The sequence below is a fragment of the Schistocerca piceifrons genome, chromosome 8 (genome assembly GCF_021461385.2).
Source record: "Schistocerca piceifrons isolate TAMUIC-IGC-003096 chromosome 8, iqSchPice1.1, whole genome shotgun sequence".
Classification (NCBI taxonomy): Eukaryota; Metazoa; Arthropoda; class Insecta; order Orthoptera; family Acrididae; genus Schistocerca; species Schistocerca piceifrons.
The window spans coordinates 312,113,758-312,135,947 of NC_060145.1; the positions used below are offsets into that span (position 1 = coordinate 312,113,758).

At 37.8% G+C, this 22,190-nt stretch overlaps 1 protein-coding gene across 1 annotated transcript in view; it reads right to left on the reverse strand.

Annotated features, from left to right (window-relative positions):
- Positions 1 to 10,249, reverse strand: part of LOC124711236 (protein downstream neighbor of son homolog) — an 80,720-nt gene extending 70,471 nt beyond the window's left edge. The window contains exon 1 of the mRNA XM_047241197.1: positions 10,136 to 10,249. The gene's annotated coding sequence lies outside the window, so the exon portion shown is untranslated. The remainder of the gene's footprint in view (positions 1 to 10,135) is intronic.
- Positions 10,250 to 22,190: the final 11,941 nt, after the last annotated feature.

A 22,190-nucleotide genomic window follows, 5' to 3' on the forward strand; every position in this document is an offset into this window, starting at 1 on the left:
ATCAAATTTGGTTTATGTTAGGTCTGGAGTGCCACAAGGGTTGGTGCTTGGGCCTTTATTGTTTCTATTAATGATTGATGATCTGCCTTTATTCATAAATTCACATGCATTATTGTATGCCGATGCCAGAAAATACACTTGCTCAATATTCATTATGGTTCAGAACAAATGGTTTCTTCCTAAACGAAAGTAAAATCCAGGAACTTTATTTATGCTTGAAGGAGACCCCTAACCACCATGAATTAGAAACCATTAAATTTTTAAGTGTTACTATTGACAACAAATTGACCTGGGAACCACACATCAAAAATATATTGGTTAGACTTTCAAGAGTTATTTATCTAATTAGAAATTTAAAAAGACATGTTCCGTATGGAATTTTATTGTGGGGTAGTAGTAGCCACATAAATGACATTCTACTTTTGCAGAAGACCGTATTATGAATAATTACTGATTCTGGTAAATCAGAACACTATAAACATCTGTTCATTAAATTGCAAAGTCTGACTAGTAAATCTAATCATTTATAATGTTCTAATGTACACTAGAAATAATGATTCAAAATTTGTATTGAGAAGTGATATTCATAGCTATAATAGTAAAAATAGAATACTAGAAATAGAACATGTGTAGTCATGAAACATCGTAAACTACATAAATCACAGAACTCCTACCTAGTTCTTGGACTAAGAATGCTTAACAGACTAAGCAAAAATTTTAAAGAAATGACTGTAAATATTTTTAAAGCAATATTGTACAAGAAACTAGTAAACAATCCTTTGCACACTGTTGATGTATATTTTGAAGATCAAAGTACTGCTTTGTAATGTGTGGTTCCTACTTTAACCCGTTTCATGCAAATGAAAGTACATTGAGAAATGTATACTATTGACTTTGTCTATTGCTGTAAAAAGCTGAACGACAATAAAATTTTATTATTATTTTTATTATCATCATTCATTGTGATTTACAGATATAACTTTTTTTTCCCATCACTGATGTTGAATTAGAAGTGGGTCAATCCAAATGAAGTGGTCCAATAAAAACAAAGTTGGTTGCTTGACCATTTTTAAATATTTCAATTTTTTTATACGTGATTACCCTATAATTGAGAAGTTCAAAACAGTTTTTAAAAACATTTTACCTTTCACCTTTACTGAATGGCGGCTATTTTCATTTGTAAGGGCGTGATGACGTTTAGAGACATTAGCAAAAATGTTAATATCTATGGGCTGGGTTAAGTTACAACATTGCAATTGACATGATTTTATTTAGAAAAGCGTCCTCTACAACATTTTCTATTACACAAAATACCCTAAATTCAAAAATAACCAGTCAAAATGACCTCCAAACTTTGGTATCCAAATTTTCAAAAATCCACTTTTTAGGCCCAAAAATAACAAACAAGGAGTGATTTATGAGAGTCTATTTTTTTCCTGTACTTAGATATCATATACTACTAGCCTCATATAGAGCAAGAAATGTTACAAATGTTTCCTTAATTTTTTATGAATTTTTGAAATTTGAAAATTTTCATTTTTTGTTAAGTTTGGGGTTAGTTATCTCAGGGGGGACTGAATATAAAAATATGATTTTTGCACAGATTGTACACCTATATGATAGCAACGTACTGTAAAAATTTCAACATTGATATCTGACTGTGAACAAAGATATGGTTTTTGAAAATGAGGAGATAATTCACATTACTCTACAACCGATCTTATGGCTGTTGCCCATTCATGTGTGATATTGGTGGGATATAATCAATTATTATTGAAGTAAGGTACTGAGTTATATACAAAAAGTGGAAACATCATCACTAAAATTAACATTTATATTATTTTGACATACTTAAAATAAATATTTTCAATTAACATCCTTCGAGATGCGACTGCTCCAAATCCTGGTGGTGAATGTTAAGAACACTTCAGACAGCTTCTGTGGTATAGAATAAGACCTCTCAGTTGCTGTGTAAGTTCAAGCACTGAAAGTTTCCTTAAAACATTTTTAATTGGTATCCAAACTTTGTCACTAGTAGATTTCTTGAATGATGTTCTTGGGCCAGCAAGAGGGTAAAAATGAAAAAAAAACATCATTGTTTTCAAAACTTATTCTTCCAACCTCTGCAAGCCACCACTGTTCATCATACACACATGCCACTCTGTCATTCAACGTTAAAGACAGAGATGTAATTTTACTAACACAATGATCCTCATAAATTTTGGTTTCTGATGTTAGATAGCATCAAACTAAGTTTTCTGCAGTGCCACGGAATTTGTGGAAATGCCTTTTTCCTTTTATTACTAAACAGTTTTCAAATCTTGTTTGAACTGTTGTTTTCACAAGCAGAACCACTTCTTCTTTCTTGATCAGAAAATAGGCAATGCTTTTAATATTATCCTTGCAAAAGGACATATATGTATGTCCTGTACTGTGAGCATTTGGTCTGTGGTTGGTCTTTGAAGGCTGGCTTTACTTACTTCACGTTTTGTTGTACCTCCTACTCCATCACTAGCATTTTTACCATGGCAAGGCAAGATGCAAAAAAGTGCCATTCAGCCTCCAACCCAAAATATACTTTGTGGTTGCACAGATTTGAAAAATTCTCTTTGTTCTTATACTAACTACCACTTCCATCTGAAAAGCATATCACCTTCTCAACCTTGGGAAAATTTTGTTTTATGAAATTTATTACATACTTCTGGAATGCATGTACAGCCAAAGTGTTGTGCTCCAAGTAGTCACTTAGAATGCAAATTGAAGAACTGAAAACTTCATCCTCCTCATTTTTTTAAAGCAGAGGATAAATGGATGCACTGTTGCCTGGTCATTGACCCATGGTACCCTTGTATTGCATCCTGAATCACAAATGTAAAATTTTCTGCAGAATCGGCTAGCACTATGCATTCAGTTTCATGAAGTTGTGCTTTTTTGTCCTCCAAAAACTTACTTTGGACTTGAGAAAGACAGTGGTGACTTGAGTTTTTGTAAGTTATCAATTAAAGATTCCAAGTACTCTTCCTGAGATTTAACCAATGTTATCATTTCTGCCCTGTCAATTGTGACCCACTGTTTGAAGGTAATACTGTCTGGCATTTCCTCATCATACTCGTGAAACAATTCAGTAACGGTTTCCTTACCAGGGCATTTATTGCACAAACTCATCATGCAGTCATAACTGTTAGTGTCACAGACCATTAAATGTAGTAACTCTTTTTAATTAAGATCATTGAGTTTTGCACCCGCAATCATCAGTTTGACATTTTGATGATATAAACAAACACATACGGAGAGTGTCCCTGAGGATCCAGCCAAAATACACCACTTAGGGCGGAGGTCACAAAATTTTGACCTTCCAATTTTGCATTCAGAATGAGAATTTTTGAACGGTTTCATTTAAATTTGACAACACTAAACGTTTCTGCTTTGTTACTTTAACTCCATTTATAACAACTCTTTTGCTATCTTTGCAAACTGGGCACATTCTACTGTTTTCAACATCTTCAAACTGCTGTATCTTTTTAATTGTTTCTTCACTTATACCTACTCCTTTCTTCTTTCCTAAAACTGAAAGAATGCCTTGCTCTTTCACTAATTTTCAGGTTAGTTTAACCAAACGATGAGAAACGTTGAATTCATGAACTATTTTTTCTCTGACCATGAGTCAGGGAGCAAACTTAAAATTTTAACTTTTTCCTCTTTAGATGTCACTGAACATTTAATTTTTAATTTAACTATTAAGCTCAAATATTCAGTGTCAGATGATGCTGGTGGTAAGTTTTCTTCTTCATTAGAAATAATGTTGGTATCTGTATTACTAAAGCATGATTCCAAGTCTTTTCTAATTTCGTCTGAAATTTGTTGTACCTTATTTTCAATAGCTGCTTTTCCTTTTCTGCTACTTAATTTTATTATTTTCGAAGCAGGAGATACGTCTAACTTAGAACAAGCAAAATCCAATATGCTAACAGCTTCCTCATTAGGACTATAAATGTCATTAACAAGGTTACACGATTCTGGTTCTGGATTCACAACAAATATTTTTGAGTAACAATTTGGGCACAGGGAATTTCCAGGAATAACATTACATTTCAGTTGGGAAGCTGTTTCACTCTCACATAACAAGGACAAATGTTCAAGTTTTATGTCCCTCAAACCCTTAGTAATAGGCTTTTTTATGATCTTTAAGTGGATCACAGCACTTTCTTCCAATAATGTGGTTGCACTTCAGAATATATTTCTTCTCATGATACTCACACACTCATGTTACAGAAGAACTAACTCGAAATTTAAACATAGTTGGTCTAACTTCATCAAAATCATTGCCATTTTTCAAGTTTTTTTAAAGCTGAACCATAAACTGTTTTGTGACACACTTCACCTGCTATCTGTTCAACATAGCATTGTTCATCCATGTTATTGCATACCAATTAATCTCTCAAAATTAATTACAAATTACACAAAGAATGATGGGACACTTTACAACATGAGGCACCCTGAATACAACCCTCTCCTGTAGCAAGGAATTAAGTGTGTTACAATGAGTGTGTCTTTTGCAGATATAGCAGTTCTTAAGTGAGTATTGTGCTTTGTGATATGAGGATACACTTCACTGAGCATGTGCACATGTATGCTCATCCATTCTTAAGTAATTGATGTACGACTTGACATCCTCCACTATAAGCTCACATAAAAAGTTTTGTTGAATGCATTTATCGTGTCGTCATAAAACCCATGGCTTCACCCAGGTATGTTCCCTTTTTTTCTTCTGCTTCTCTTCCGCATGTGCACACAGTGCAATTCTGGTACATGCAACTGCTGCAGTTAATAAGAAGTAGTAGTTGTCAGCCATCTTGAACTTTGACGAAAAATATGACAACAGTGTAATATCCCTTTTTAGCGCCACGTCAAAGATCTTTGTCAAATATTTGATCACATCTTTGATCAAATCTTTGACAAAGAAATTTGATAGTGTAATACCGGCCTAACAGAGGTTTCAGAACAGACTGACTACAACAATGCCACACCCAGCAATAATGTACTTCTTTACTGACAATAAACATAAACGGGCATTTTTATTATCATAAAACAAAAGCAAAAGCTCCTATTGTTTAATATTGCATTATTAAAAATAAATAAACTAGATGAATATGGGGTGATAGTGTTAAGTAAGTAATTGTCACAATTAAATTTTATTACATTGAAACAATAAACCATTTAAATAGGCAACAGCCATAAGATCAGTTGTATAGAAATGTGAATTATTTCCTCATTTTCAAAAATTGGTAACTTTGTTCACAGTCAAATATCAATGTTGAAATTTTTACAGTACATTGCTATCATATAGGTGTAAAAACTGTGCAAAAATCGTATTTTTATATTCAGTCTCACCTGAGATAACTAACCCCAAACTCTACAAAAAATGAAAATTTTCAAATTTCAAAAATTCACAAAAAATTCTAATTTTTGCTAATGTCTCCAGACTGAAAAATTGTCACATGCTTACAAACAAAAATGGTCGCCATTCAGTAAAGATGCAAGATAAATTATTTTAAAAACACTGTTTTGAACTTCTCAAATATAGGGTAATCACAAATAAAAAAATTAAAATATTTAAAAATGGTCAAGCAACCGTCACTGGACCACTTCATATGGATTGACCCAAGTGTTTGATAGCTTCATGTATGATTTATTCTTCAGACTGTAGCACAGTGACTGCTAGTCACAATAGTGCACACTTATTACTAATAGTGCAAACACACAATGTAAACAGTGAGACAAGGGCACAGATTTTGTCATCCTGTTTAGTGGCTTTCCAAAGGGCTTCTTGAGTTTCTGATGACGTCTATTGCACCAACAATAGGCAACTGTCAACTACTGAGCTACCTACATGCGCTACTTCACATAGTGGTGACTATTTATGGAGTGAGTGTGATGTTTAATTTTTTGTACTTTTGTTCCACTTACAAAATAATATCTGTAGAAATCAAAATGTTCAACCTTTTCTTTTCATCTGGCAGCACAATCTTCAGAGTCCAGATGGCTGAGTTTCTGGTCAGTTTTTAGAAGAACAATAAGTTCTGTCACGTAAAAGTTAAAGCATGTGAATACTTCTTGTTAAAGATTACAATTACTATTCTACTTTTATGTAATAAGTCATGAAACAGGGCACAGCATGTACTGGTAAGCTGAATGTTTTTTATTGGTATCTGGAGTCTTGGCACCATTTTCGAATCGTGTGAACCATGTATCTACACATTAGCACACCACTATTAAAAGTTTTATCATGTTTGCTTCCATAGGGACACTGTTGTGCCCAATGATTGAACCCCACTGCTTGCATTGCAAAAGTGTTTCCCTGGAAAAAAAAAATTAGAAGACATATCCCCATAAAAAGCTGAGGATTCTTTTGCTACATCACCTTACCACTGTTCTAGTACATAAATTCCTACAAGTTCTCTTTTGTGTGTGTGTGTGTGTGTGTGTGTGTGTGTGTGAGAGAGAGAGAGAGAGAGAGAGAGAGAGAGAGAGAGAGAGAGAGTAAACTCTATTATTTTTCCTTGTAATCACCGACAGAAGAGTATGAAAAATAACAACACATTGGTTCAGAATGTGAAAAATGAACTTTCTGCACCATTTTACAGTCCTGTTGATTAATTGTGCTTAGCAGTATGTCATGACTGTAAACCTTCTTGTACTCGAGTTTTAATCACAAATTGCAGAACTTTGACAGAAAAAAAGTCTTCAGCATGTCTATGATGCTGCAGTCATATCTAACTTCTGTCACACAGATATCCTATCACACAAGGACCATCTTAATATAAGAATAAACCACCATAATATCCATGTTCAAGCAAAACCACTGTCACACATGTGACATTTGATATTGTTGTGGGAAAGTCTGAAAACTGGAGATGATGTACACTGTCAAAGCCCGGCTTCAGGATGAAAGGTATTTACAACACTCTGTATTAATGTCTTCATTATCATTGTCACTGATGTTGCTGCTACTGATTTGATGGATAGTATAATCAAGATTTCCCGGCTGGTCAAACATGAGACAGACCACATAATACTCCTGATGCTGGGCCAGCATTTGGGTCTTCCACTAGCTCACTATTCAGTGCACCTCTCCATCCAGTGTTGGTACTCCTGTGACAGAAGTTCATAAAACAGGAACAAAAGGTCCACATTTTAAGCTGTGATAGCCTAAGTCCTAACAGGTAAGACAGCTGTTCAGAAAAAGCAAGAAATCTTTGAGTCTTCATTCTAATGTGTCACATTATATGTATATGAATGCAGTCACTGTGACTGAAATTCCTGTTTGTGTAAACAGATTATACATAATAGAAGTGCACCACTCTGAGTGGACCACATCCTCCCTCCCCAAACACAAAATAGAAAAGTAGTTGACTGAAAAAAAAAAAAGATTAGTTCATGATTAACTCTTTTTAGCTAGGCCTAAATGATTTTTGAGCTTTAAATTATTCCTACAACCTTCATTATATATATAAATATGGAGTTACCGGCAAATTCCCGCCAACATGGTCACCAGGGATGGAGCACAAATTCAGTAGATCAAGTGTAACCTTTCCAGTTGACTGACTGTAGTTTTTCTTGCAGTGTCCTAATAACAATGGCTATTCTCTATTTGTACAAAACAATATTAACTGAAATTTGCTGACATGGATTATGACTATTAAAGGTTCCTACTTGAATAGTAAACAATTTTTGTAGGCCAGTTTATTGAAAGACAAACTTCAACAAATTTTAACAGTATAATTCAGAAGACTGTTCACCACACTACAGTTTAGTACCTATCTTGACAGATGTACAAATCGAATTCATTAATTAGTTTAACATCAAAATGCCTTCCACAAACACAGGAGCAATTCCGACCATATCCAAGTTATGTGTTAACCTGTCTCCTCTTTGATTTGTGCTAGATGCACTCTACACAGCGAGCACCTATTAGTATAAAAATAGTTTGTAGTGTTAGCAGCAGTTACTTCTTCCACTGTTCTGGAGTATTCTGCCCACGTGGCACCCACAATCAAATTAAGTAAATACACAAAAAAAAAAAACAAGTTCTAACATGAGCATTGTGTGCTTATACAAGGATGGAGCCCATAGGAATTCGGTCTTGATCCTTTTAAAGGAGCCACTCTGCCATACACTTGAAATAATCTATGAAAACCAGAAATGTAAAAGCTATTAATAGCTTTGGCTTTCTCACCAAGGCTGACCATGGTCCCAACTTGTGAAATACAAGAAGGTAGAAAAGGCATATCATCATTAAATATGTATTATCTGCATAGGATATTGTGTTGTCTGAAGACCTTCATGTCAAAACCCTGAAAACAACTGCATTTAAGAGGCCTATCTTTTCAATCAGAGGCAGCAGTACATCTAAAAAGTATATGTAATAGTATGAACAATAGTCACTGGAATGTGATCATTATAGTTAATACCATCAGCGTAAAGTCCAAAGAAACTTTAAGTACACCACATGTCTGGCATTACAAGCACCGATTCTAGTTATTTCAGTGCAGAGTAATGCCCTTTATGACCAATTAAATTGGCATACATGAGATCACAATACAACAAAGTACAATGCCCGATACATCAGATGATGAACCAGAGAGCAGAAGTTAAATTTTCATAGCAGAAACAAATTCTAGCAACTATTAGCATGTGATAGCTCAAATGCCAACAGATGCATATAATTGTAACTATAATGGACGAACCATGGATCTTGTGTGCTTCAATGGTACAGACAAGTCATATGCGTGCAATCATATAAAAGGGGTATCTACGGCGAGGCTTGACTAACGTATGGTTCCTGAAGAGGGAAAGGCCTTTTCAGTAGTCGAAGGGGCAACACTAGCTTTGTAACGTCAGCCAACACACCCTTACAATGTTGGTACTGTGGAGAGCTGAAATTTCCATATATTTCCACAGGATATAGAGCTCGATAAAAGTTACATATTGGACCCCCCTTGCATTTTTCAATCAGTTTGTTACCACAACCAAATTTTCTGCTTTCAAATTTGTTGGCTTCACCAACTCACAACCAGATTGCAACCTTCTAATCTAACCTAGACTGTGGGCTGCAATAAAGCTCAGTCTATCACCACAAGCAAGATTTCAGTGGGGAATCCAATACGTAACCTTACCCTACACCACCAAGGCCTAACTTTGTAGTATTTATCTTTTTATATTATAGCATCGTTAGAATAAATAATTGATCAATGTAACTAACGGTTTTTTTAATGTTGATATAATCCCTACCAGTGCCCATTGCAATTATCATTTCATAATTTTCTGTAGCCCATAAGGTACGTCTGCCTCTCTAGACTGAATCGGTCAAAACGAGAGAGCCTGATGTTTCTCTGCATATCTGTATAAACCATCCCAAACGAGCAAAATATAACTTTTTTCTTTCCTTTTCTGTCTTTAAATTTATATGTCCTCTAATTTAAAATTTACATGATGCCACTTTATATATGCTACATCAGAATAGACTGCAAGCAATGGAATATTTCAAAATATGTTTTTACAACACCGAAGATCTATATTTACATGTGTCATGGTAAAATCGAAAATGTCTCGAAACGTGACTTCCTGAAAAACATGCTATCAAATTTACGTGTCTAAAGGCTTTGAAGGGCCAAGGCTGATGAATTTGGGTTTCCACAACACCTCTGGGAGATTTCAAAAATGGTTCAAATGGCTCTGAGCACTGTGGGACTTGACATCTATAGTCATCAGTCCCCTAGAACTTAGAACTACTTAAACCTAACTAACCTAAGGACATCACACACATCCATGCCCGAGGCAGGATTCGAACCTGCGACCGTAGCGGCACGCGGTTCCAGACTGAAGCGCCTAGAACCGCACGGCCACACTGGCCGGCCTCTGTGAGATTTGACTGGGGTACTAGACTTATTTATTTTTACATTCTGAAGAACATCATACCAAGCGATGGAAATATTTTGTGGCACCAAGTGCTTTAATGACAACCACTCTGCAATTCGTATTAAACGCCGAGCAACATATCGCTGCTTAAATGAGTATGAAACACTAGTTTGATTTCCACGATAATACGACGATTAAACTACTCAACGAAACTTACCTTATCTCACTTGAATAGTGTGTTTTTAAACAAACTGCATCTCCCCAACGGATCTTCCGCCTGAATATGATGTTTGATTCTCACAGATGTTTCAGTACTACCAAATACGTCATGACTCAAGAGTTGCAGCTGCACGCGGAATTCTGCAGTGCAAACTGCAATCTCAAAAAACGTGCTACATTACGAGTTCAAGCATCAGCAAAAAGAAAAAACAAATATTGTATTTTGTCAATAAATGCCATTATGGTCGCCTCCCCCTTTATCTTAAATATGCTTGACTACAACATCAGCAGTTAAATGTCTTTGTCGTTATGTGATCATATGATCCACCTCAGACCTCATGATTCGCATCAGTTCTCTGTTGTTGGTTGAGGTTGGAAGTTTGGTGTTTGTCGTTCTTGTGAGTGAAGTTACCAAAACTTGGGTACCTGCCCAGTGTTGTTGAAGCTATATTCAATAACAATCTGCTGATTATGGAGAGAAATTTGGAAAGAGTGTTGGAAGAAGTGATGGAAGTTCCAGAAGTTACGGGATGTGTTCTAACAAACAGCCAAGGTTTGTGTCTTGGTGTTAAAGGAAAGGCTTCACACGAAAGCGCTGGCATAATTAAAGCTATAGCGAGTCAGGTATCCCGATTAGAGCCAGACTCGAAAACTCCAGTAATCCTCTTTGAAAATGATACAAGACAGTGTCTCATCCAGAGTCATGGAAATGTGACAGCTGCTATATATAAAGCCCATACTGCCACGGCCTGAGAATTAGTGGGGTAAGATCGAAGCAGGTAAGATATTCATTAATTTACGAGTAGTTTTATAAATATTTATACGTACCTTTTAGATTATAAAGTGAATAGTTAGTTGTATGGATATTCACAAATGAAATAGTTAATGCATTACAATGCATTGTGTAGATGTACTGCAGCATAGAGCATACCGTTCCAGAAAGTGATAATCTTTTATTGCAATGACTCGATAAATACGAACTGCGGTTAGTTAATTAGTTTCATGTTTTATGGATCTTTTGCACTATAAATTGTAACAGCAATAGAAATTGTACGAAATAGGAGCTGTAAAGGAGACAAGATCTACTCTCTTGCATCTGCTTTGATTTTCTGAACATTGCTTTTATTCTTTTACCTGTAAGGCTTGTAAAATCTCTACCCAAACGACAGGAGTGCTTCTGCGTCAGCAAACAGCACAGATCTTCACTAATAATATAGTAATGTTTTTAGCTTTGATGCCTGTTTTAACGTAAGGGGGATGGAACATAACTCGTAGGTTCCCCTAAGAATTGATTCTGGATCCTCTCTTGGTTCTTACCATCAATGAGTAATCTTCCAGTGATTTTAAAGTTCAAAAACTATAATATTTGCCAATGACACAGGCATACTGATAAAGGGTCGAATTCGCCATTAAAAGATGGCACAGCACAGCTGACGGTTCATGTCTTAATGTCGCAAAGACTTATAGTGAGATTTCAAATAGGCTAAGCAGTAATGAACTGTCAGCACCAGAAGTAAACATTATGGTTAAGTATGTTAAATGGAATATACTGTGTAAAATACTATGGGCTCTAGTTAAGTTGAAATGGAATCAACACACGTATAAACTAATGAATCACCCCAGTTTGATGTGGTTTTGCACTTAGAATAATCTTTCATTTGGCTGACTTAGACAAATTTGTTGGCTTGTTTTGGAAATACGGAAGCGTCCGATCCCACCCGTCTGCTTTGACCCATGACGTCACAAATATGGCGGAAACAAAAACAAACACACACACTTTCCACAAGAAGCCTAATGACACTAACGGGACAAGCGCGGGAAATGGGGTGTTTTGGATGGGGGGCAAACTAAATATAAACAAATTTAGACGCCTTGCGTAGCTACAACGTGTAAGTGAAGACAGCCATGCATGAATACCCACCCACCTCCCCAGAGGTCGTAACCCCTGCAGCCCATAGAAGATAAAAATGCTTCAGTAGCTGATTAGTATTTTTTGTCTTTTTAAAAAAAAAATCTCACGGGATAGAACGAACAGATCAGAAAGATAAATATAATAAACTAAAACAGAAATACGAGGAAACAGATAATTAAAATCTCCTTAATCGTTTTTGTGGCTGACAATAAAAGAAACAGTTCTATCTGAACTGCCTTCTGCACGATGTCAGTACAAGACCAAAAAATAATTTTCATGTAGACTTTTGCCATCTTGCCTAGGGTTCAGACTGAAGCTGTGTGTACTTTGGCAGGAATATATTCAAAAAGCTCTAGCCTACATAAAACAATAAATTGGGAATCCATACCAGTTCAAAAGAAAATTAGTAACATCTCATTAGTCACTCCTTCTACAAATTGTCTAATGTGAAGAATAGAAAAGTTCTATTAACTAAATGGCAAGTAGCAGTCTTTGCTTTAAAGTGGAGGGACAAGTAGTAATGCAGTGTAAACTAGATGCAGTAGCATGTGGACACTATATTGTGACAGCTGCCATTATGTACAAAAATGAGAACTTGCACACACTGATGGAAGAAGAGAGGAAAGGAATGGAGTGGTGGAACAAGGCCTGCCCCTCTCTCACAGGGCTGACAGCCTGCATGAGGTTCTGTGCTCCAGCAAAAGCAGAACTGACAATGGTCATAGAGATCACCGATACCTTTTGGTGTTGTGAGGATCGTACTCTAACCCCATTATGGACCATAATTAGTCTCTTCAGTCATTGCAAAATAAGAAAACAATGAGCAATCCACAACACAAAGTGTAGAACATAAAGCATACACTAACGGCTGCAGGGCAATTGTTTACCCATTTTGGCAGTGTCATAAACATGGTAGTTCTGACCTGATCTCTACCAGTATCTTAAGCAACTGTAAATCAAACACCCCCCCACCTAAAAGTGTCACAATAGTGTTTGCATAATATTTAAAGATGTAGCCTTTGTAAATGTTCTCACTGAAAAATACAACTGGAATCAAGTGAATATTAAGCTCCCAATTGATTGAATTCAGTTAGCATAAGAATAAATAGTATTAAGTAGTATAGTGATTATTTTAATATAGTACACAGAATGACAACGGACAAGGAAATTCATGAAACTTAATGTATATTTTGGTACCTTGATTCATTCCTCATCCCTGAAGGTTCTCCTCCATGGTGGGAGCCATGGGACATGGGACACTATGCATGCAAAAAAAAAGTTCTAACTAGACATAAGACCTGGGAGTGCAAAATGTAGGACCTTGCAATACAGTAGAGCTCTAGTCTTGGAGCAGAGTTCAGCAGCAGCTGTTTATTGTTAGTACACAGATTATATAGGCTACACTGTTTAGTTTGGTGGTGTTCTTGCATGCTTCAGAGCAGAAGCGAACAGTAGTTGTTTGTTTATCTATTTGAGTGGAGCTAATTTTTATGTCATAAGAGTTTGCATATTTTTCTGTCATTTGTGTTGAGTGAGTTCAACTTCTTGGGCTAGTGTTGCATTACATATGGTACAGACTGTAATTGATTGAAGATGGATAGGAACTGCACCTGTTGTGTACAGATGCAGGGGGAATTGGCCACTGTCTGTAAACAGTTAGCTATGTTGGCCATGATCAGCAGGCTTCAGGCTGCCACCCTGGGCGGTGATGCTTAGACATCTCTGGAGCCTGTAGCATCATGTGAGGTCACTGATGCTGCTGTGCCTTCCAATTCGTATGTCCCAGCTGGTTCACACATGCCTGAGAGTGATTGGCGAAGGGATGTGAATCTCTGGGTGGAAGACAAAAGTGGGTATCAGTTGCTGTCCCCTTATGTCTTGAAAACTTGTTGGAGTTGTTGTCTACCTCTGAAAACCCAACAAGCTTGTCATTGGGAGCTTTAATGATGGTGATGGAGCCCCTCAGGCAACAGTAGGCAGGTCGGGAAAGGCCAGTGTCCACTCTGTTTGCTTGCCAGGGATCTTATCGAAGATGTGAAGGAGCCTCTCCCAGCAGTGATTCAGTGCAGTGGGTGCACCCAGCCACAAATCGTAACTCATAAATAATACCTGCCGCCTGGGTTCAGGAGCCATCCTCGGTTCCTACTGGCAGCTTTGTGATTTGGTGAAGACAGCAAGCCCAGCCCCCGGGTTGCAAGCAGAGCTGTTGTTTTTGCAGCATCACTCCTAGAACCAACCATGGTCCTCTGCTTTGGAGTCAAGTGGAAGGATTAAACCAGAGGCTCTTGACGGTTCTGCAATATTCCTAGTTGTGGATTTCTTAACCTTGAAGAATTATAGGGTCCCCTTAAAAAGTCAAGCATGCACTTCTTGCAGGAAGCAGCTGCTAGGGTAATGGAATACATATGGTGTGAATATGTGGGCTTTTTAGGTCCGGTAAGATTCATTATGATTCCAGACAATGTAGCATTCATTATAGTACTTTGGAGAAAGAAAATGTTAATATAGTACTGTATTAATGAACTGCAGGAGCCTTTTGGAAAACGTCCCAGAGCTAGCCTCACTTACAAACAGTAACAATGCCCACATAGGGCTAGGGACAGAAAACTGGCAGAAATCGTATGTCAATAGCAATGAAATTCTGAAATGTGAACTATTGTGGATAAAGTGTTGAAGGTGGAGCAAACATGGTCATTGGACACTTTAATAGACCCCCTGTCTCAGGAGCAGAAGGGGTGGAACATCTGCAACTTGATGAAAATTTCACATAAATTTCCCAGTCATGTTGTAGAACTGGGTAGAGGTTTCAACTTGCCAGCTATAAACTGGAAGACTTGAGCAATTTGGGTGGCTAGTAGGGATAGGGAATCATGTGCAATTGTTCTAAGCATCTTATCTGAAAATTGCCTTGAGCAGTTAATTGGAGGACTGACTTGTGAACATAACATCTAAGATCTGCTGGTAACAAACAGAACCCAGAATTTATGACTCAGTTAACACAGAACAGAGGAACAGTGCTCATAAGGCAGTTACAGCATCACTGAATTTGGCTGTAAATAGCAAACAAAGAATGGTAGGAGGATCTTTCTGCTTACAAGGGAACCTCCCCATCGCACCCCCCTCAGATTTAATTATAAGTTGGCACAGTGGATAGGCCTTGAAAAACTGAAGACAGATCAATCGAGAAAACGGGAAGAAGTTGTGTGGAACTATGAAAAGAATAAGCAAAATATACAAACTGAGTAGTCCATGCAGAAGATAGGCAACATCAAGGATAGTGTGAGCTCAGGTGTGCCATGGTCCCATGGTTTAGCGTGAGCAGCTGCGGAACGAGAGGTCTTAGGTTCAAGTCTTCCCTCGAGTGAGAGGTTTAGTTTCTTTAATTTTGCAAAGTTATGATCTGTCCGATCATCATTGACATCTCTGTTCACTGTAATAAGTTTAATGTCTGTGTTTTGCGACTGCACCGCAAAACCGCGCTATTAGTAGACGAAAGGACGTGTCTCTCTAATGGGAACCGAAAACATTTGATCGCAAGATCATAGGTCAACCGATTCCTCCACCGGAAAACACGTCTGATATATTCTATACGACACTGGTGACGGCATGTGCATCACATGACAGGAATACGTTGTCGACCCACCTAACTTGTACACTTGGCAAATGGGTAAAAAGATTCTACTACCTCGCCCGATTTAGGTTTTCTTGTGGATGTGATAATCACTCCCAAAAAAGTGATGAAAACATAAGAGTTTGTCACATAAACTGCAACAAATGAATGCAACAGTTTCACAGTCGCACAGTTTTCCCTGTACTGTCAAAACATGTTTTAACGTATTCAAATTTTTCTGTGTGTAGACAGTCAAATCCTGCATATGTCCAAGCAAAGCTGAACATGTCCTGGAATTTTGGAGAGCGAAGTTGATTATGTGTGAGTGCCTGAACTTTGATAATTGACACACGATCACATAGACAATACTGCTCTGTGTACCTGTGCAGCTTTGCAAAATCATAGAATCTTTTCACAAAGTATTTCACTTGCCGAAGACCAAACACATATAACGGTTGCACAAGCGGTGTACAACCTGGAGGAATGGTAATCACGTCTACTCCCACACTAAAATTGTACAATGCCTGATCCTTCTGTCCTTTATAGCTGTCAAGAAGTAAGGCAAAATCGTTGTCCGCGTAAGGAGCAATCACACATTCATTAAAGTTTTTCACTAGTCTTTTCTCCATTTTTCCTGACGCACTGCAATTCACAATGACATTCGGCGTTTGCGCAAGTACCTTATTCACCTGTTGCTGAACTTGCCGTCCAAATACATTTTTTTTTGCTGCAAACATAAATAAAATGTAGGTAAAAGAAATCCTGCTTCGTTCAGAGCATATTGTATGGTATAACTATGTGAAGTGGCATGTAGCTGGTCTACAGTACATTCCGTGTCGCCTTCTCCAACTAATGATAACGTGCGGGTCGATTTCATTTCATAGTTAAAACTGGACTGATCGGTGTTGATAATATATGCGTCTTCACACTGTTGGAATCTGACATTAGTTTCTGTAACAAACGTCTTGGAACACTCTAAAAGTTCTTCCAGTTTATTCGCGTAGTTCGTGCTTACATATTTTGTAATCTTCCTGCTCGTAATTTTGTATTTTCTTTTGAACGTGACAAGCCAATGAGATGCCTTTAAGTCCAGGCAGATTTGTTTAGCATAATGCAATCCCCAAATCTGTAGGTCTGTATCATGCGCTGCACTTAATTCATTTCTGGCTTTAATAAATTATCGGTATACATGGTTTTCTAGTTCACTGAACTTCTGTCTTCGGGTTCCACCTCGTTCCACGACTTCTTTGCAATATTTAATTGTGCTTTTTTCCTCCATCCCTTTAAATTTCTTAAATTTATTTGTTACTTCACTCCATAATCTATATTTGCGCCTATCAATTGGTTTGGACAGTAACCTGTATTGGAGCATTTCCTTCATGTAACCCAAAGAAATACCATCAGATTGAAGTCGCAGTATTTCCTCTTCGTGTTCTTCATACAGATCGTCAACAATCTCATCATCTGGTACATACAGCCCTCCAGCAATCAAGGTATCGTCATCACCACACGTACTCTTTATCAACAAATGTAGGAAATAATCATACAAATGTTCGACAGTCATTCGATCCCGTAAGGAACTTTCCGATTCCTTACAGTTCGGAAAATATTCGTTGACCTTGTTTTTGAAGTCGCGAGCTATATTTGCTGGGTTCATATTGCCCACGGAATACATCTCACGTATTTAATGCACTCTCGTCCAAAGTAGCGAGCAGTCAACTGCCAGCAATGCAGCCTCGTTACCAAGAATACTCTCTCTTCCGTACGCTGTAGTCGACTGACGTCATGTGTTTCGATGTTCGTTTAGGTGTAGCGTCCCCATACTACGGTGCTGTTACCTCGCATCGGATGGACGGACGGACAGATAATAATTGTCTGAAAATAAAAAATTAAATTTTTCACTCGAGGGAAGACTTGAACCTAGGACCTCTCGTTCCGCAGCTGCTCACGCCAATCACGGGACCACGGTGCTCCTGAGCTCACACTATCCTTGATGTTGCGTGGACTACTCAGTTTGTATATTTTGCTTATTCTTTTCATAGTTCCACACAACTTCTTCCTGCTTTCTCGATTGATCTGTGTTCAGTTTTTCAAGCCCTATCCACTGTGCCAACTTATAACTAAATCTGAGGGGGGTGCGATGGGGAAGTTCCCTTGTTAGTAAGAGTGACACGGAACAGATTCCAGATTACTTGTAGTCAGCAAGAAATTTCGCCTCCAGCACTAACAATATTAAGTATCAATGGACAAAGTTAAACAGCATTGTACAATACTCTTTACACAGTATGAGCTGAGCAAACTTGTGAGGGTGGAAAAGAACCACCATGGTTCAACAGCCATGTTAGAAAGCTGCTAAAAAAGCAAAGAGAGCTTCACTGCAAATTGAAACATATTTAAATCCTCACACACAAAAATTAAATGAAGCCAAAATTAGCATAAAGAGAGCAATGTGTTAAGTATTCAACGAATTCGAAAGAAAACTTCTGTCATCCAGCTCGACAAAAAAAGATCACATTGTAGTACCTCCTTTAAATCATTGCACAAACGACAAAATGGCTGATATCGAAATAAGTGACCATGGGGTAGAAAAGCAACTGAAATCATTCAATAGAGGGAAGGCCTCTGGACCTAATAGGACACCAGTAAGATTCTACATGTTGTTGTTGTTGTTGTTGTTGTTGTTGTCTTCGTTCCTGAGACTGGTTTGATGCAGCTCTCCATGCTACTCTATCCTGTGCAAGCTCCTTCATCTCCCAGTACCTACTGCAACCTACATCCTTCTGAATCTGCTTAGTGTATTCATCTCTTGGTCTCCCTCTACGATTTTTACCCTCCACACTGCCCTCCAATGCTAAATTTGTGATCCCTTGATGCCTCAGAAGATGCCCTACCAACTGATCTCTTCTTCTAGTCAAGTTGTGCAACAAACTTATGTTCTCCCCCAATCCTATTCAATACCTCCTCATTAGTTGCATGATCTACCCACCTAATCTTCAACATTCTTCTGTAGCACCACATTTCGAAAGCTTCTATTCTCTTCTTGTCCAAACCATTTATTGTCCATGTTTCACTTCCATACATGGCTGCACTCCATACAAATACTTTCAGAAACGACTTCCTGTCACTTAAATCTATACTCGATGTTAACAAATTTCTCTTCTTCAGAAACGCTTTCCTTGCCATTGCCAGTCTACATTTTATATCCTCTCTACTTCGACCATCATCAGTTATTTTGCTCCCCAAATAGCACAACTCCTTTACTATTTTAAGTGTCTCATTTCCTAATCTAATTCCCTCAGCATCACCCGACTTAATTCGACTACATTCCATTATCCTCGTTTTGCTTTTGTTGATGTTCATCTTTTATCCTTCTTTCAAGACACTGTTCATTCCGTTCAACTGCTCTTCCAAGTCCTTTGCTGTCTCTGACAGAATTACAATGTCATCGGTGAACCTCAACGTTTTTATTTCTTCTCCATGGATTTTATTACCTACTTCGAACTTTTCTTTTGTTTCCTTTACTGCTTGCTCAATATACAGATTGAATAACATCGGGGAGCGGCTACAACCCTGTCTCACTCCCTTCCCAACCACTGCTTCCCTTTCATACCCCTCGACTCTTATAACTGCCATCTGGTTTCTGTACAAATTGTAAATAGCCTTTCGCTCCCTGTATTTTACCCCTGCCACCTTTAGAATTTGAAAGAGAGTATTCCAGTCAAAATTGTCAAAAGCTTTCTCTAAGTCTACAAATGCTAGAAACGTAGGTTTGCCTTTCCTTAATCTATTTTCTAAGATAAGTCGTAAGGTCAGTATTGCCTCATGTTCCAACATTTCTACGGAATCCAAACTGATCTTCCCCGAGGTCAACTTCTGCTAGTTTTTCCATTCATCTGCAAATAATTCACGTTAGTATTTTGCAGCTGTGACTTATTAAACTGATAGTTCGGTAATTTTCACATCTGTCAACACCTGCTTTCTTTGGGATTGGAATTATTATATTCTTCTTGAAGTCTGAAGGTATTTCACCTGTCTCATACATCTTGCTCACCAGATGGTAGAGTTTTGTCAGGACTGGCTCTCCCAAGGCCATCAGCAGTTCTAATGGAATGTTGTCTTCTCCCGTGGCCTTGTTTGACTCAGGTCTTTCGGTGCTCCGTCAAACTCTTCACGCAGTGTCATATCTCTCATTTCATCTTCATCTACATCCTCTTCCATTTCCATAATATTGTCCTCAAGCACCTCATTCTTGTATAGACCCTCTATATACTCCTTCCATCTTTCTGTTTTCCCTACTTTGCTTAGATCTGGGTTTCCATCTGAGCTCTTGATATTCATACAAGTGGCTCTCTTTTCTCCAAAGGTCTCTTTAATTTTCCTGTAGGCAGTATCTATCTTACCCCTAATGAGATAAGCCTCTACATCCTTACATTTGTCCTCTACATAGAGTATGTGAAAGAATCTGCCCCTCTTGTAGCAGCAGTGTACTGTTAGTCTCTGGAGAGGCGAAGTGCTCCTGATGATTGGAAAAGAACACAGGTCATTCTCTTTTCAAGAAACATTGAACACACACAGAACTACATCTCTGATGTTAGTCAGTTGTAGAAGTTTGCAACATCTTTTTCATTTGTGTATCTTGACACACCAGCACCCAAGTAGACAACATGTTCCTTGACTTCCATCAGGCATCCAATACAGTTACAGACTACCACCTAATGAACAATATATGCTACGGTCACAGGTTCAAATACTGCCTCGGGCATGGATGTGTGTGATGTCCTTCAGTTAGTTAGGTTTAATTAGTTCTAAGTTCTAGGCGACTGATGACCTCAGATGTTAAGTCGCATAGTGCTCAGAGCCATTTGAACAAAATATGAACATACAGAATATCAGATCAACTGTGTGACTGGATTGAAGAGTTTCTAGTAAACAGAACACAGCATGCCACTCTCACCGGAGATAAGTCTTCTGATGTAAAAGTGACTTTGGGCATACTACAAGGGTGTGTTATGGGTCTCTTTTACAATATACAGGGTGTCCCATTTATCTTCACCATCCTAAATAACTGGTTGTCCAGATGCAACTTACAAAATGCTTCAAGCAAATGTTCTTTAGCTATCAGGGGGACATCAATCAGCATGATTTCTTTCATTGTAGCTTTGTTTTTTACAAAGATACGAACAGCAGTATGACTTTTTTAAATGGCACCCTGTATTTTTTATTCGGTAATTCATTACCTCTCCTAAAGGCCTATTCAAACATGTATCACAGTCTACCATTCACTGAAATACAACGTTATTAATTACATAACACATTATTGACTTTGAGCCCGGGATCACAAACTCGTCCACTTACTGGAGTTGTCAGAAAACAAATGAAAACCAAGTAAAAACATAACACAAAATTGACTTTGACTCTCCTGTACCATTGCCCAAGAGTAGAACATTCAAAGGCAACATTTCCAGTGTTGCCTGCTGAAGAGAATTACAAGCAAGCACGGTATGTTCCTGCATGTCCTCTGGAGTAGTTGGAATATCACAATATACAACATCTGGAGACCAATCTGGCTGGCAGGATACCTTCGGTTCAGAACAAGACATGCACACAAGGCATTATGTGCTGGAAGTGTTGATACCACATAAGCATTCTAGTTCTTAGTGGCACTTCATCCAGAAGAGGAGGAAGATTTCGTCGGTGGAAGTTGGCATACGCTGTGCCATTTGGACTACCATTGATGAAATAAGGGCCAATAATTGTAGTACCAAGCATCCCACACCAGGCGTTAACCCTCCATTGAAGCTGATGTTCCACTTGTCTAAGCCATTGTGGGTTGTCGCTAGACCAATAATGCATGTTCCTTGTATTTACCTATCCTTCATTTGAGAAGGAACATTCATTGGTAAATAGACATTGGAGAAGAAGTTGGGTTGGTGAGGATTTGCTGCTGTGCCCACTGACAGAACTGTACATGATTCTGGAAATCATTTCCATGCAATTCTTGATGTAGGTGTACATGGAAAGGATGGAACCTGTGACATGTAAGAATACGATGTACGCTGGTTTTATTTATTTTATTTATTTATTTATTTATTTACATGTCAAGTTCTGTAGGACCAAATTGAGGAGCAAATCTCCAAGGTCATGGAACATGTCAGTACATGAACTTACAACATAAAAGTAATAACAGATAAAAATAAAAGTTCATGAACCTGAAAGAAAATCAGTCCATAAGTTTAAGCAAACGCTATCAGCAATACAATGAGAATCAGCTTAATTTTTCAAGGAACTCCTCGACAGAATAGGAGGAGTAACCCATGAGGAAACTCTTCAGTTTCGATTTGAAAGCGCGTGGATTGCTGCTAAGATTTTTGAATTCAAGTGGCAGCTTATTGAAAATGGATGCAGCAGTATATTGCACACCTTTTTGCACAAGAGTTAAGGAAGTCCGATCCAAATGGAGGTTTGATTTCTGCCGAGTATTAACCGAGTGAAAGCTGCTTATTGTTGGAAATAAACTAATATTGGTAACAA